Genomic DNA, 16,037 nt, shown 5'->3' with positions numbered 1-16,037 from the left:
TGACTCGACTGGATCACTCACTGGCCGATCCAAGGCAATCTTCAAGCTACTCGCCGAGTCTGCTCATCGAACTCGGCGAGTCCATGCCATGCAATCACTCAAACTTGCTTCTAAGGTCAGATCTGTTCCAACAATTCATAGATCTGGCCTTCCTAGACTGAATCACCACGTAAAGCCCTAGACTTGGTGCACAAACAACCTCTATATGACCATATATGAAGGATTACCCACAAATATCACTACTCAAGGTCGTAACCTCCATTGTTCTCCATAAAGCTTGATGAATAAGGCTCTCTGGACCTCTATGGATCCAGATCCAAGGCCCTTTCACTAGCAAGGGACTATTTGGCCATCCAATCAACCCAACAAGGATCACAAGAAACCGTAAAACCAAATATACTTCACAAAACAGAAGATGAGCCGAAATCATACCTCTAGATCGAAGATCTAAGCTCCAAATCCACAGATTAGCAATCTCCTTTGCCTCCTCTTGGCTAGAACCTTCCTCTTCTTAGCTAAACAACACACAAAGGTCAAGAAATGCTTCCTTTCTCTCTCAAATCGCTAAAGCACTCTAGGGTTTCTCTCTATGGACTGTTGGGTGCAAATGACGGCCATAAGGCCCTTTAAATAGGTCCCAAACCCGAGAAATTAGGGTTTCATTAAACAGCACGGACTCGCCGAGTCCATATCCTGAACTCGCCAAGTCCAGACGAATCCCGCGTCCTGAATCGCGACCCTACTCGGCGAGTCTGAGCTCCAACTCGCCGAGTCCCCTCTCAAAACACTAAAAATCAAAACAATAAAGATACCTGGCAATCCGGGCTGTTACAATTCTCCCCCACTAGAACTAGACTTCGCCCTCGAAGTTTCGCTCTGAAAATAGCTCCGGATGCTGCTCCCGCATCTCACGCTCCGGCTCCCAGGTCATCTCCGATCCCTTCCGGTGTTGCCACTGAACCAACACCAGAGGTACCTCCTTGTTCCTCAGAACCTTGATCTTCCAATCCCTGATGGCCACAGGCCTCTCGGCATAATTCAGGCTCGCATCCACCTGAATATCCTCTAATGGAACCACTGCCGACTCATCGGCTATACACTTCCTCAATTGCGACACATGAAAAGTGTCGTGGATCTGCCCTAACTCTGTTGGCAACTCCAAACGATAGGCTACTCGACCTACCCTAGCAATCACACGAAATGGCCCAATATACCGGGGTCCCAACTTGCCCCTCTTCCTGAATCGAATCACTCCTTTCCAAGGAGAGACCTTTAGGAGAACGAAGTCGCCGGCCTGAAATTCAAGCTCGGACCGGCGTCTGTCTGCATAACTCTTCTGTCGGCTCTGGGCGGTCAATAACCTCTGTCTGACCTGCTGAATCTGCTCTGTCGTCTGAAGCACGATCTCTGTACTGCCCATCACTCTCTGCCCAACCTCTCCCCAACAAATGGGGGTCCGACACCTCCTGCCATACAACAGCTCAAAGGGTGGCATACCAATGCTCGAATGATGGCTGTTGTTGTAGGAAAACTCTGCCAAGGGTAAATACGCATCCCAGCTACCCCCGAAATCTAACACACATGCTCGAAGCATGTCTTCAAGCGTCTGAATCGTCCGCTCGCTCTGGCCGTCTGTCTGGGGATGATATGCGGTACTAAAATGCAGTCTAGTACCCAACTCCTCATGAAATTTCTTCCAGAATCTGGAAGTGAAGCGCACATCACGATCCGAAACAATCGAGATCGGCACCCCATGCCGAGATACCACTTCCCTCACATATATCTCCGCCAACTTCTCCGCTGAAGAACTCTCACTGATGGCAAGGAAGTGAGCGCTCTTCGTCAACCTGTCCACAATCACCCAAATTGCATCAACTCCTCTGGCAGTCCTCGGCAATTTGCAGATGAAATCCATAGTGATCTGTTCCCACTTCTATTCAGGAACCTCCAATGGCTGCAACTTGCCATGCGGTCTCTAGTGCTCGGCCTTAACCCTGCGGTAGGTCAAGCACCTCTCAACGAACCAAGCGACGCCCCTCTTCATACAGGGCCACCAATACTCTTTCCTCATATCCAAATACATCTTCGTAGCCCCCGGATGGATCGAAAATTTCGACCGATGAGCCTCTTCCATCAAAGTAATACGCGTACCGCCCACAAACGGTACCCAAATCCGACCCTAAAACGTCATAAGCCCTCGTCCATCCGTAACGAACTCTGAAACCAAACCAACGACCCGCTCTCTCTTCTACATCTCCGGTCGCACAGCCTCGGCCTGTGCCCCACAAATGGCATCCAATACCGGAGTTATTACGGTCAATCTCAAACATACATCTCGTAGAGGAGTGCTCTCCGCCCTGCGGCTCAACGCATCGGCTACCACATTAGCCTTACCTGGGTGGTATAGGATCTCACAATCATAATCCTTGACCACATCCAACCACCTCCTCTGACGCATATTTAGGTTGGGCTGATCCATCAAGTACTTCAAACTCTTATGGTCCGTGTATATCGTACATCGAACCCCATACAAGTAGTGACGCCAAATCTTGAGAGCGAACACTACTGCCCCGAACTCTAGATCATGTGTGGGATATCTCGTCTCATGAGGCTTCAGCTGCCTCGATGCATATGCTATCACATGACCCCTCTGCATCAACACCGCACCCAGCCCCAAAATCGATGCATCACAATATACTACAAAATCCTCCATCCCTTCTGGGAGAGCTAATACCGGGGCTTCGCACAACCTTTGACGAAGTGTCTCAAAGGAGGTCTGCTGCTCGGGACCCCATGAGAATGCGACACCCTTCCGGGTCAATCTGGTGAGCGGCACTGCGATCTTGGAGAAATCCTTGATAAATCTCCGATAATACCCTGCCAACCCAAGGAAGCTCCTGATCTCAGATGGTGACTTCGGCACCTCCCAACTCATCACCGCCTCAACCTTGGCCGGATCGACCAGAATCCCTTCCTGGTTAACGAGATGTCCTAGGAACTGGACCTCCCGCAACCAGAAATCACACTTGGAGAACTTTGCATAAAGCTTCTCCGATCTCAATACCCCAAGGACCTCCCTCAAATGCTCCTCATGTTGCTCTCTAGATCTCGAATACACCAGAATATCATCGATAAATACAATCACCGACCGATCCAACATCGGCCTGCATATCCTGTTCATGAGATCCATGAACACCGCCGGGGCATTGGTGAGCCCAAAAGGCATCACCACAAACTCATAATGTCCATATCGCGTCCTGAATGCTGTCTTCTGGACGTCCTCATCCCGCACTCTCACCTGATGATATCCCGATCTCAAATCGATCTTGGAAAACCAAGATGCTCCCTGCAACTGATCGAATAAATCGTCGATCCTCGGTAACGGGTAACGGTTCTTGACCGTCAGCTTGTTCAACTCCCGGTAATCAATGCACATCCGGTGTGAACCATCCTTCTTCTTGACGAACAGAATAGGTGCTCCCCACGGCGAGCTGCTCGGCCGAATGAATCCCTTCCCCAGCAACTCCTGAAGCTGCGAGGATAACTCTTGCATCTCTGGAGGTGCAAGACGATAAGGCACCTTGGCAATAGGCGCGGCCCCCGGAACCAAATCAATACCAAACTCCACTTGCCTCACAGGAGGTACTCCCGGCAGCTCCTCGGGAAAGACATCTAGAAACTCACGTACCACCGGTACCTTCTCAACTGAACTCGGTCTCTCGGAAGTCGCTCGTGTATCCATCACATACGCCACAAAACTCTTACAGCCCTGCTGTAGACTCTGCCTCGCCCTAGCGGCCGAACAAAAGGCTGATCCCGAACGTGTACCCTCGCCGTACACCGAAAGAACTCCCCCACTAGGGTCTCGTATAGTCACCAGCTGACGCTCGCAGTCGATGACTACGCCGAATCGGCTCAACCAGTCCATGCCCACAATGACACAGACATCACCCATCGCAATAGGAATCAGATCAATCGGAAACTCAACCCCAAAAATCTCTAACACACATCCCTGGAGAACCTCCGTGGCACAAATCACTCTCTCGTCAGCTATAGAAACTCTCAGAGGCCGACTCAATGGCTCACGACTAACGCTGATATGCTGACTAAAGGCCAAAGATACAAAGGACCGACTCGCACCCGAGTCAAATAACACTAAAGCAGGCACAGAGTTCACAAGGAAAGTACCTATGCATATCGTAACATAAGCATAACATCTCAACATCAAAATAAATACATGAAATAAAGCATACCTGCCACAACGTCGGGCGCAGCGCGGACCTCCTCCGCAGTCAGCTGAAAGGCTCTCCCACGAGCCCTCGGGGCCTCGGCCTTCACCGGTCGAGTCTCAGTAGCCCTGGCAGCAGGTGCAGATCCCTGAAGAAGCTGAGGGCACTCGGCCTTCCGATGGCCGGTCTGGTTGCAATGAAAGCAAACCATAAACCCCTTGGGGCAATCCCTAGCGATGTGCCCCTCCTTGCCACACTTGTAGCAAGCACCAGATCGACATGTCCCCTCGTGACCCTTGCCGCACTTTCCGCAAGTGCGGCCCTTCAGACCTCTTGTCCTCGAATCGGAGGACTTAGTCCGCTTGGCTGCCGGCTGAGACTGAGCTTGCCGCCGGTCCACCCGTTGAGACTCGGCCTCCTCCCTGGCCTGGGTCTCCAACTCGATCTCACGCTTCCTGGCATTCGCCTGAAGCTCTCCCACGAGCCCTCGGGGCCTCGGCCTTCACCGGTCGAGTCTCAGTAGCCCTGGCAGCAGGTGCAGATCCCTGAAGAAGCTGAGGGCACTCGGCCTTCCGATGGCCGGTCTGGTTGCAATGAAAGCAAACCATAAACCCCTTGGGGCAATCCCTAGCGATGTGCCCCTCCTTGCCACACTTGTAGCAAGCACCAGATCGACATGTCCCCTCGTGACCCTTGCCGCACTTTCCGCAAGTGCGGCCCTTCGGACCTCCTGTCCTCGAATCGGAGGACTTAGTCCGCTTGGCTGCCGGCTGAGACTGAGCTTGCCGCCGGTCCACCCGTTGAGACTTGGCCTCCTCCCTGGCCTGGGTCTCCAACTCGATCTCACGCTTCCTGGCATTCGCCTGAAGCTCAGCAAAGGTATGATATGTAGAGTTTGACACAAACTCCCGGATATCCCTCAACAACACACCCAAGTACCGGCTCATCCGAGCCTGCTCTATGGACACCTGCTCGGGACAGAACATCGCCCTCTCATGAAACTTCCGCGTGATCACCGTAACCGAATCAGTACCCTGCTTGAGGGTCAAGAACTCCTGAACCAACCGTTCCCTCTCCACCCGGGGATCGTACTCGTCTCTGAACATAGAGGTAAACCTCTCCCACGTCACAGCTGAAATCTCTGCCAAAGTGAAGTTCGCCGTCACGAACTTCCACCAATCCTTCGCTCCCATACGGAGCTTGTTCAAAGCGAACCGTACCCTCAGATGCTCCGGACATGAACAAGTGTAGAAGCACCCCTCAATATCAGCGATCCACCTCATCGCAGCGATCGGATCCTGCGTCCCATCAAACTCGGGTGGCTTCGTGTTGCTGAATTCCCGAAACAGCAATGAGTCACCCCCCTGTGGCCCGGCAGCGGCCACAGCTGCGGTAGCTGCAGCGGCTGCAGCCTCAGTCAATGCGGCGTACCGCTCATCAAAAGTCTCCATCAAGGTGGTCTTAATAGACCCAAACATCTCCGGAATCTCAGCCTGGATCGCTGCAGCCACCTCCTCATGAATCATCTGACGAATCTCCTCGTCACTCACACCGCTCATACTCGGTCTGTGGTGTGGTCCCACCATGATGTCTCTGAAATACAACATAAAACTATCATAGACCCTATCGAGTATAATCGTACTCGATAACGCAACCCTACTTAGTCTCCGATATCTAAGGATTCTTACTTGGGTTGCCCACTGATCCGGTGCCTTCGGTAGTACAGGCCCAATACTACCGACCACACCGCATCAGCATTCATCCCAAGTCTTCCTCCCCAAACCCCGGATAGTGAGTACTCTACTTTTGTTATGCACTAACTACCCGCACGCTAACAAAGCATCTCATATCGGCAAACTTCCCTAGACCAAGGCATCACAAATTAGGCCACTCTAGTCCTATCATGAATACCTAGTCTTCTAGCATGCATAACAATTCATATCATATCATATCTCTTAACATAACATTGTAAGGTATTTTGGGGATCTTTACCGTTCGGGCGTTGACTGATCGTACACACTGCTTCATTCTTGTTTACCACAAAATCATTTATAAAGTTTATGCCTTTATTTTAAAAGTTTTCCTCAAATCCTCGGTTTGAGTTCAGTTACGTCCGAAGGTGCACCCGAATCCCTCAAACCAAGGCTCTGATACCAATTTGTAACAACGTAAATTTTCAAACAACTTTTTCATTTCAAAATAAAGTGTTTTCATCCAAAATAAGGCATAAACATCCCACGTGTCATATCATAATACAAATCATATAAATCCCAAGATCATAAATCATCTATTAGTGTGTACAGATCACGCCGGCGCCGTCCCACGGTCCTCGCTAGTACCTGAAACACATACACAACAACTGTAAGCATAATTGCTTAGTGTGTTCCCCAAAATACAACTTACGCACATATGCCTTTCCATGCCCGGACCTTCCGGTCCATGTGTCCCAAGGGACTTCCGTCCCTGCTGGGTAAACCTTCCGGTCCTACCCACGCCAACCTTACGGTCCACATTGCAACGCCTTCTGACCCATAACATATTCGCCTTCCGTCCCATAACATAATGCCTTCCGGCCCACATAAATCATACATAGCACATATAACAATTAACCTTTCACACATAACACATATGTCTCATATCATATCCGACCTTCCGGTCACACAGTCAAACCCTTCCGGGTACAGTATAGTGAGAAGACTCACCTCGTGAATATCGATAGCTAGCAAATCCCGAAGTCACTCATGCTCGATCCGCCGAGCTACAATCTCCCTATAACATCATACATCTCTTGTTAACACTTTTATCTTTTAAGTTTGACTATCCCTAAGAAGTCAAACATAGGTCAACTCTGGTCAACAGTCAATGGTCAACTTGACCGGACTCGGCGAGTGCACAAGGGCGACTCGGCGAGCCTAGACGTATTCACCAACTCCCTAGGATTCCCTTCTTACTCGTCGAGTGCTTCCCCTGACTCGACGAGTTCCACCTGGGAGAGTCGCGGGGCCACCCCGACTCAACTCGCCGAGTCTCAAGAACAACTCGACGAGTCCCAGCTCGACTCAATCCACCTGTCGACCCTCCCTAACTCGTCTCGACTCACTGAGTCAACCCGTGACTCGACTGGATCACTCACTGGCCGATCCAAGGCAATCTTCAAGCTACTCGCCGAGTTTGCTCATCGGACTCGGCGAGTCCATGCCATGCAATCACTCAAACTTGCTTCTAAGGTCAGATCTGTTCCAATAATTCATAGATCTGGCCTTCCTAGACTGAATCACCACGTAAAGCCCTAGACTTGGTGCACAAACAACCTCTATATGACCATATATGAAGGATTACCCACAAATATCACTACTCAAGGTCGTAACCTCCATTGTTCTCCATAAAGCTTGATGAATAAGGCTCTCTGGACCTCTATGGATCCAGATCCAAGGCCTTTTCACTAGCAAGGGACTATTTGGCCATCCAATCAACCCAACAAGGATCACAAGAAACCCTAAAACCAAATATACTTCACAAAACAGAAGATGAGCCGAAATCATACCTCTAGATCGAAGATCTAAGCTCTAAATCCACAGATTAGCAATCTCCTTTCCCTCCTCTTGGCTAGAACCTTCCTCTTCTTAGCTAAACAACACACAAAGGTCAAGAAATGCTTCCTTTCTCTCTCAAATCGCTAAAGCACTCTAGGGTTTCTCTCTATGGACTGTTGGGTGCAAATGACGGCCATAAGGCCCTTTAAATAGGTCCCAAACCCGAGAAATTAGGGTTTCATTAAACAGCGCGGACTCGCCGAGTCCAGACGAATCCTGCGTCCAGAATCACGACCCTACTCGGCGAGTCTGAGCTCCAACTCGCCGAGTCCCCTCTCAAAACACTAAAAATCAAAACAATAAAGATACCTGGCAATCCGGGCTGTTACACCAAAGTATAAATTTCTTCGTATTAGGTCGAAATAGGAGTCACACAGTTAGCCAAGAGTTGACTCCCCGATAGTACCCTCACTGATCCTGAAATCATCCGGACCCGAGATCGATTGAAAAACTTCACTAGATCGATAGAAGAGTTACGTCGGTATACAACGTAAACCTTTGAAATTCTAGGCTGGAGATCATGTCCTGTTAATGGTCTCACCCTGGAAAGACTCAATACGCTTTGGAAAGCACGGAGAACCTAGCTCGTAGTACATTAGACCCTTCGAGTTTCCCGTTAGGATCGATTATGTGGCCTTCAAACTCCGTGTACCTTCAGAACTTAGCAAACCTCATCCTGTACCTGGCGCCTCTATTCTTAATGAATACTTGTATGATAAAACCATAGAAATCCCTTCTAGTGTGACCGAGAACATAGATATACCTAAACTTTATGGACGAACAAAGTAAGATCTTAGACCAAGTAACCAAACATTTGAAATCAAGCTGTATCCCGATAACGAAGGTTTGCTGGAATGGCATGCAGAGACCTGAAATCACTTGGGATCATGGAAGATTCGATGTAGTAGATATATCCACACCTTTTTCCATAATCTTGTATCTTAATTCTTGAATTTCAAGACGAAATTCCCTCTAACGGGGGATAATGAAACAACCCGAAATTTGTTCCCTAGCCGTAACCGTTTCGTCAATAAAACTCGTCTTAAGCGAATTGTTCCGCTTTCGTCTTTGAACTAGGTCAATTAAGTTAAAACTTTTATTTTGACCTTGTAAGTATCTAAACATGTTGGAAACATGTGAAAACGTCCCAAACTAGTAATATGAAAAATTATAGTTTCGACCATATCGGGTAACGACAACTTAATCGGGTGCGACCCAAAGCATCGGTTAACGACGGTATTGGGTAGAATTCCACCATGTATCCAATTCAAACCATATTTAAAGTGATTTAAGACTCATTTGGAACCTTCTCACTCTCTCGCTAACCACTCTCCTTAAACAAAGATTTAGGTCCAAAAATCATCCATTTGAAGCTTCAAAACACCAAGCTAATCATCTTAGCTCCTAGTATAACATCCTTAGCCTTCATTTTCGTGTTCAAATCATGGAATAGGACCATAAACATGTGTTTACGGCCCTGGAACAACCTTAGGCCGTGAACACATGAAAATGGGGTTTTTGAGCCTTAAAACCTATCCAAATCACCATTGGAACTTAGATATGAATTAAGGACTTATTGGATTGGACTTAGGACACCTTAAGCTCAACATTTGAGGAGTAAACATGAGTTTACTGCCCAAGAACAAGCTTGGACCGTAAACTCATATTCATGGGTAGTAAACTCCTTTTTGGGTGTTAAAATGCAACTTACACGCCTCATAAACCTTGGAATAAATCCTAGAACCAACCAAAAATCATTTAGGGGCCTTAAACATATCAAAAACCCTCTAATTGAGATTTACGGCCATAGCATATGCTCTAGGGCCGTAAACTCCTAGAAGTGTGTCATTTGATGCCCTAAATTCACCCCAAGTCTTGTAAAATTGAGTTGAATCATTTGTGATAAGTCTTTGGCCTTCAAAATACTTAAGAATGTTGTGGGTGAGAGTTTACGGCCGTAAACACTTAGTTTACTGCCGTAAACTCATCTATTAGTCCATATATTTGATTTAGCCCCTTTCAAATGCCCTAGAACCAAACCTAGCATCACCCCTCATTTGATTTAAGGCCATTTAGTACATAAGAACACCCACCATGAGTTTACGGCCGTAAACTCATGGGGATGGGTGTATAAGGCCGTAAACACTCCTTAAGAGTAAAACTCCATATCCAGAAAAGTCACCCGGGTCACTCCAAACGCCTATTTTGAAGTGATTTCACGTCTTGGAATGTTTAACTGTATCTAATTAGTAATTTAAATCTAATTAGATATATCTGTGTATTATTTAATATTACATAGGAACCTCGCTCGTATTCAAGCCTCGATTCAACGTTTAGCATCATAGTCGTCACATTCCGCGATCAGTGAGTTCATACCCCTACTCTTTTTCAATGGTTTTACAATGTTTTCAGGGGGGGGGGGGGGGGAATACAAGCAAAAGTACAAGAATATCTTGTACTTAAACGTTTTTATTTCATTAGAAATGTTTCATATCTCACTTGCTTTTAACAATTTAAATTGTATTAATCAACTGTTAAACTTGCAGAACCAGTTACAAACCGATTTCATATCTAATTATATAATGTTATATTATATATTTCACAAGTGATTTGTACTATAATGTTTTTTTTAAAAGCATTAGATTAGTTTATATGTTTTGTCCTCGGTGAACACTCCACAGAGATACGCGAGTGGAGGATCGTCTTTATAAAAGAACATAGAATAAGACTTTTAGCATTATTACTTGTAAATTGTTAATCCTATATAATTGGAGACACGTCCTCGGTGAACACTCCACAGAGATACGCGAGTGGAGGACCGTTCCCGTAGCCAGAATCTCTTAGATAGGGAGCGTGACTTGAGTGTATAGATCTATACGGGGCTGACTACCCCGCACCTGGCTGCTAGCTACAGCCGAACCGAAATGGTTCAAGGGTGACGAAAGTCATAAGGTGATGTGGACTACTTATTGCCATATCTAGTCTATTGTATGGTTATGGAACTCGCAATTAGGATAACAGAGACTTATTTAATAGTAATAATGGATAAAGTAATTAATTTACTTTGTTAATATTAGTTTTATATATGTGTTAAAAACTATTACATTTCACAAGATAACCAAGTTTTCAGAATACATCTTTCACAATTGGTAACAAACATTGAGGAAAATATGGGATTTTCCTGGGAAAGACACTCATACATAACCAGAAACGTGTAACATTTGCAGATAACTAAACTTTACATTTCATAAGAACAACCATGTTTTCAGTGTACATCTTTTACATTACATTTTTGGGTTGGTAAACAAACATACACTTCACAAAGTTAATCAGATTTTCAGTACACATCTTTCACATTAGGAAAATATAGGATTTTCCTGGGGTAATCACAATTCATAACCAGAACCGTGTAACATAACAGAACAACTAAACTTTACTTTTAAGAAAATAGAGGATTTTCTTGGGTCGTAACTTTTTCAGAAAACACAAAAGGAATCTCATACATTTTCATAAAATCAAATCGCTTATGAACTCACCAGCTTTATGCTGATTTTCAAACTGCTTGTATTCTCAGGTTCTCCTTAGACAGGTACCCCGCGTCCTTTTGCTGAAGACGGAGCGAATGGAAGTCACGTCTTTCTTTTGTTTAAACTTATGTATCTATAAACTTGTACTACTTAACTTTTTAACTGATGTAATGAAATCTATGTAATGTAATGTTTTGTGTTTTACTTCGCTTATTATGTACATTGGTTATGATATTCACATGAAGTCACCTCCGCCCCGAGACGTTTCCGCCTTCGGTTTCGGGGTGTGACGCATTGTTTCATTCTTGGGTTCCACCTTAGATGTCTATGCAATTTAGCAAAGAATTGATGAGCATTGTTTAATTCATGAGTTCCACAATAGAAGTAGTCTTTGCAATTTAGCAAAGCTTTGATGAGCATTTTTTAATTCTTGAGTTCCACAATAAAAGTCTATGCAATTTAAGTAAAGCTTTGATGAGCATTATTTAATTCTTTAGTTCCACATTAGAAGTCAATGCAATTTAACAATGCTTTGATAACCATTGTTTAATTCTTAAGTTCCACAATAAAAGTCGTCTTCGCAATTTAGCAAAGTTTCGAAGAGCATTGTTTAATTCTTGAGTTCCGCAACAGAAGTCTATACAATTTCAGCAAAGCTTTGATGAGAATTTTTTGAATTTTGAGTTCCACAATAGAAGTCTATGCAATTTAACAAAGCTTTGATGAGGATTGTTTCATTCTTGGGTTCCACATTGGAAGTCTATGCAATTTAGCAAAGCATTGATGAACATTGTTTAATTTTTGAGTTCCACAATAGAAGTAGTCTTTGCAATTTAGCAAAGCTTTAATGAACATTGTTTTATTCTTGAGTTCCACAATAGAAGTGTATGCAATTTAAGCAAAGCTTTGATGAACATTGCTTCATTCTTGAGTTCAACATTAGAAGTCTATCGAATTTCGCAAAGTTTTGATGATCATTGTTTAATTCTTGAGTTCCCTAACAGATGTCGTCTTCGCAATTTAGCAAAGCTTTGATGAGCATTGTATAATTCTTGAGTTCCACAATAGAAGTCTATGCAATGTAAGCAATGCTTTGATGAGCATTGTTTATTTCTTGAGTTCCACATTAGAAGTCTATGCAATTTAACAAAGCTTTGATGAGCATTGTTTAAATCTTGAGTTCCACAATAGAAGTAGTCTTCGCAATTTAGCAAACCTTTGATGAGCATTACTTTATTCTTGACTTCCACAATAGAAGTCTATGCAGTTTAAGCAAAATTTTGACGAACATTGTTTCATTCTTGAGTTCCACATTAGACGTCTATGCAATCTAGCATGTTTTGATAAGCATTGTTTAATACTTGAGTTCCACAATAGAAATCTATGCAATTTAGCAAAGCTTTGATGAGCAGCTTTTAATTCGTGAGTTCCAAATCAGAAGTCTATGCAATTTAAGAAAAAATTTGATGAGCATTGTTTGATTCTTGAGTTCCACAATAAAAGTCTATGCAATTTAGCAAAGCTTTGATGACCATTGTTGTATTCTTAGGTTCCACCTTAGAAGTCTATGCAATTTAGCAACGCATTGATGAACATTGTTTAATTCTTGAGTTCCACAATAGAACTAGTCTTTGCAATTTAGCAAAGCTTTGATGAGCATTGTTTATTTCTTGAGTTCCACAATAGAAGTCTATGCAATTTAAGCAAAGCTTTGATGAGCATTATTTCATTATTTAGTTCCACATTAGAAGTCAATGCAATTTAACAAAGCTTTGATAACCATTGTTTAATTCTTGAGTTCCACAATAAAAGTCGTCTTCGCAATTTAGCAAAGCTTCGAAGAGCATTGTTTAATTCTTGAGTTCCACAACAAAAGTCTATATTTCAGCAAAGCTTTTATGAGCATTGTTTCATTATTGAGTTCTACATTAGAATTCTATGCAATTTAGAAAAGGTTTGATGAGCATTGTTTAATTTTTGAGTTCCGCAGTAGAAGTTTATGCAATTTAGCAAAGCTTTGATGAGCATCATTTAATTCTTGAGTTCCACAATAGAAGTCTATGAAATTTAAGAAAAGCGTTGATGAAAATTGTTTGATTATTGAGTTCCACAATAGAAGTCTATGCAATTTAGCAAAGCTTTGATGAGGATTGTTTCATTCTTGGGCTCCACATTGGAAGTCTATGCAACTTAACAAAGCATTAATAAGCATTGTTTAATTATTGAGTTCCACAATAGAAGTAGTCTTTGCAATTTAGCAAAGCTTTAATGAACATCGTTTAATTCTTGATTTCCACAACAGAAGTGTATGTATTTTAAGCAATGCTTTGATGAGCATTGTTTCATTCTTGAGTTCAACATTAGAAGTCTATGGAATTTAGCAAAGTTTGGATGATCATTGTTTAATTCTTGAGTTGCACAATAGATGTCATCTTTGCAATTTAGCAAAGCTTTGACGAGCATTGTAAAATTCTTAAGTTCCATAATAGAAGTCTTTGCAGTATAAGCAATGCTTTGATGACCATTGTTTATTTCTTGAGTTCCACATGAGAAGTCTATGCAATTTAGCAAAGCTTTGATGAGCATTGTGAGAGTTCCACAATAGAAGTAGTCTTCGCAATTTAGCAAAGCTTTGATGAGCATTTCTTTATTCTTGACTTCCACAATAGAAGTCTATGCAGTTTAAGCAAAGCTTTGACGAGCATTGTTTCAATCTTGAGTTCCACATTAGAAGTCTATGTAATTTAGCAAAGCTTTGATGAGCATCGTTTAATTCTTGATTTCCACAATAGAAGTCTATGTAACTTAAGAAAAGCTTTGATAAGCATTGTTTTATTCTTGATTTCCATAATAAAAGTCTCTGCAATTTAGCGAAGCTTTGATGAGCATTGTTTCATTCTTGGGTTCCACTTTAGAAGTCTATGCAATTTAGCAATGTTTTGATCAACATTGTTTAATACTTGAGTTCCATAATAGAAATCTATGCAATTTAGCAAAGCTTTGATGAGGATTGTTTCATTCTTGGGTTCCACATTGGAAGTCTATGCAATTTAGCAAAGCATTGATGAGCATTGTTTAATTTTTGAGTTCCACAATAGAAGTAGTCTTTGCAATTTAGCAAAGCTTTAATGATCATTTTTTAATTCTTGACTTCCAATAGAAGTGTATGCAAATTAACCAAAGCTTTGATTAGCATTGTTTCATTCTTGAGTTCAACATTAGAAGTCTATGGAATTTAGCAAAGTTTTGATGATCATTGTTTAATTCTTGAGTTCCACAACGGATGTCATCTTCGCAATTTAGCAAAGCTTTGATGAGCATTGTAAAATTCTTGAGTTCCACAATAGAAGTCTATGTAATTTAAGCAATGCTTTGATGAGCATTGTTTATTTCTTGAGTTCCACATTAGAAGTCTATGCTATTTAGCAAAGCTTTGATGAACATTGTTTAATTCTTGAGTTCTACAATAGAAGTAGTCTTTGCAATTTAGCAAAGCTTTGATTATCATTTCTTTATCCTTGACTTCCACAATAGAAGCCTACGCAGTTTAAGCAAAGTTTTGACGAGCATTGTTTCATTCTTGAGTTCCGCATTAGAAGTCTATGTAATTTAGCAAATCTTTGACGAGCATCGTTTAATTCTTGATTTCTGTAATAGAAGTCTATGAAATTGAAGCAAAGCTTTGATGAGCATTGTTTGATTTTTTTTTGAAAGAGCCAAAGCTCAGCAAACTTTAATAAAAAGAATAAAAGAATACAACAGCAAATAGTAACAAAAAAAGTCAAATAAAATACAAAACTAACTAACCTATCCATAACCAACTACCAAGCCACTTTCTAATAACCAAAATTAACCACCCAAAAACCCAAAAAATCCTAATATCCTTATAGCTAGCCCAAAGACTTATTGAAAGAGGGAAAAAAGGTAACTTCATCCCCTTGCAACACCAAAAACCCCAAATATCATAAATACCTAAGCAAAGGGTAAGGCCCTTAAAAAAACCCTCAGTCCATTGGCCAAGCTTTAAGAAAAAACCCAACAAACCCACAAAACTCACAGCACAATACACAAAAAAGTGATGGGTTTTGAGCATTCTAACACTTCCTAAGTGTACATGCAACCCTAATAACCTTGGATCTATGTTTGTCTAATAATCATGCAAAGTTGTTTTTCCAAGGTTATGAACCTATCTAGCATACATGGGGTACAATTTTCTTTGTATAAAAGATAGAACTACATACCTTGTTGTTGAAAGTGTTCCTTGAAACCTTGTGAACCTAGCACCTCAAGTGTGATGCCTCAAATGCTTCACACAACACCGAATGCAAAGAATAAACTTGAGAGAATACTCGAACACATGCAAAATCGGCCAAGCCCTCTTAGTGTTACCGATTTTGGGGAGAAACACATTGCTTATATAGTGTGTTGCATTAGGTAAACCCTAATGTAACATGACTTCATTTCTTGATCCATGAGTTAACTCCATGGAGCATCCTATGGGTGGAACCCAACTTGATATTCCATGGAGCCTCTTAGCCCACTATATAAGATATGGAAGATTTATATAATCTACCCATATATTTAATTAGTTATCTTTTGATCACTTAATTAATTCTAAATTAGTTCTTGGTCAAAACTAATAATATTATTTAATATATTAGAACTTATAATATATTAATAAACCATAT

Source organism: Lactuca sativa, chromosome 5, assembly GCF_002870075.4.
Source record: "Lactuca sativa cultivar Salinas chromosome 5, Lsat_Salinas_v11, whole genome shotgun sequence".
In the NCBI taxonomy this organism is placed as follows: Eukaryota; Viridiplantae; Streptophyta; class Magnoliopsida; order Asterales; family Asteraceae; genus Lactuca; species Lactuca sativa.
This window is presented reverse-complemented; position numbering follows the sequence as displayed.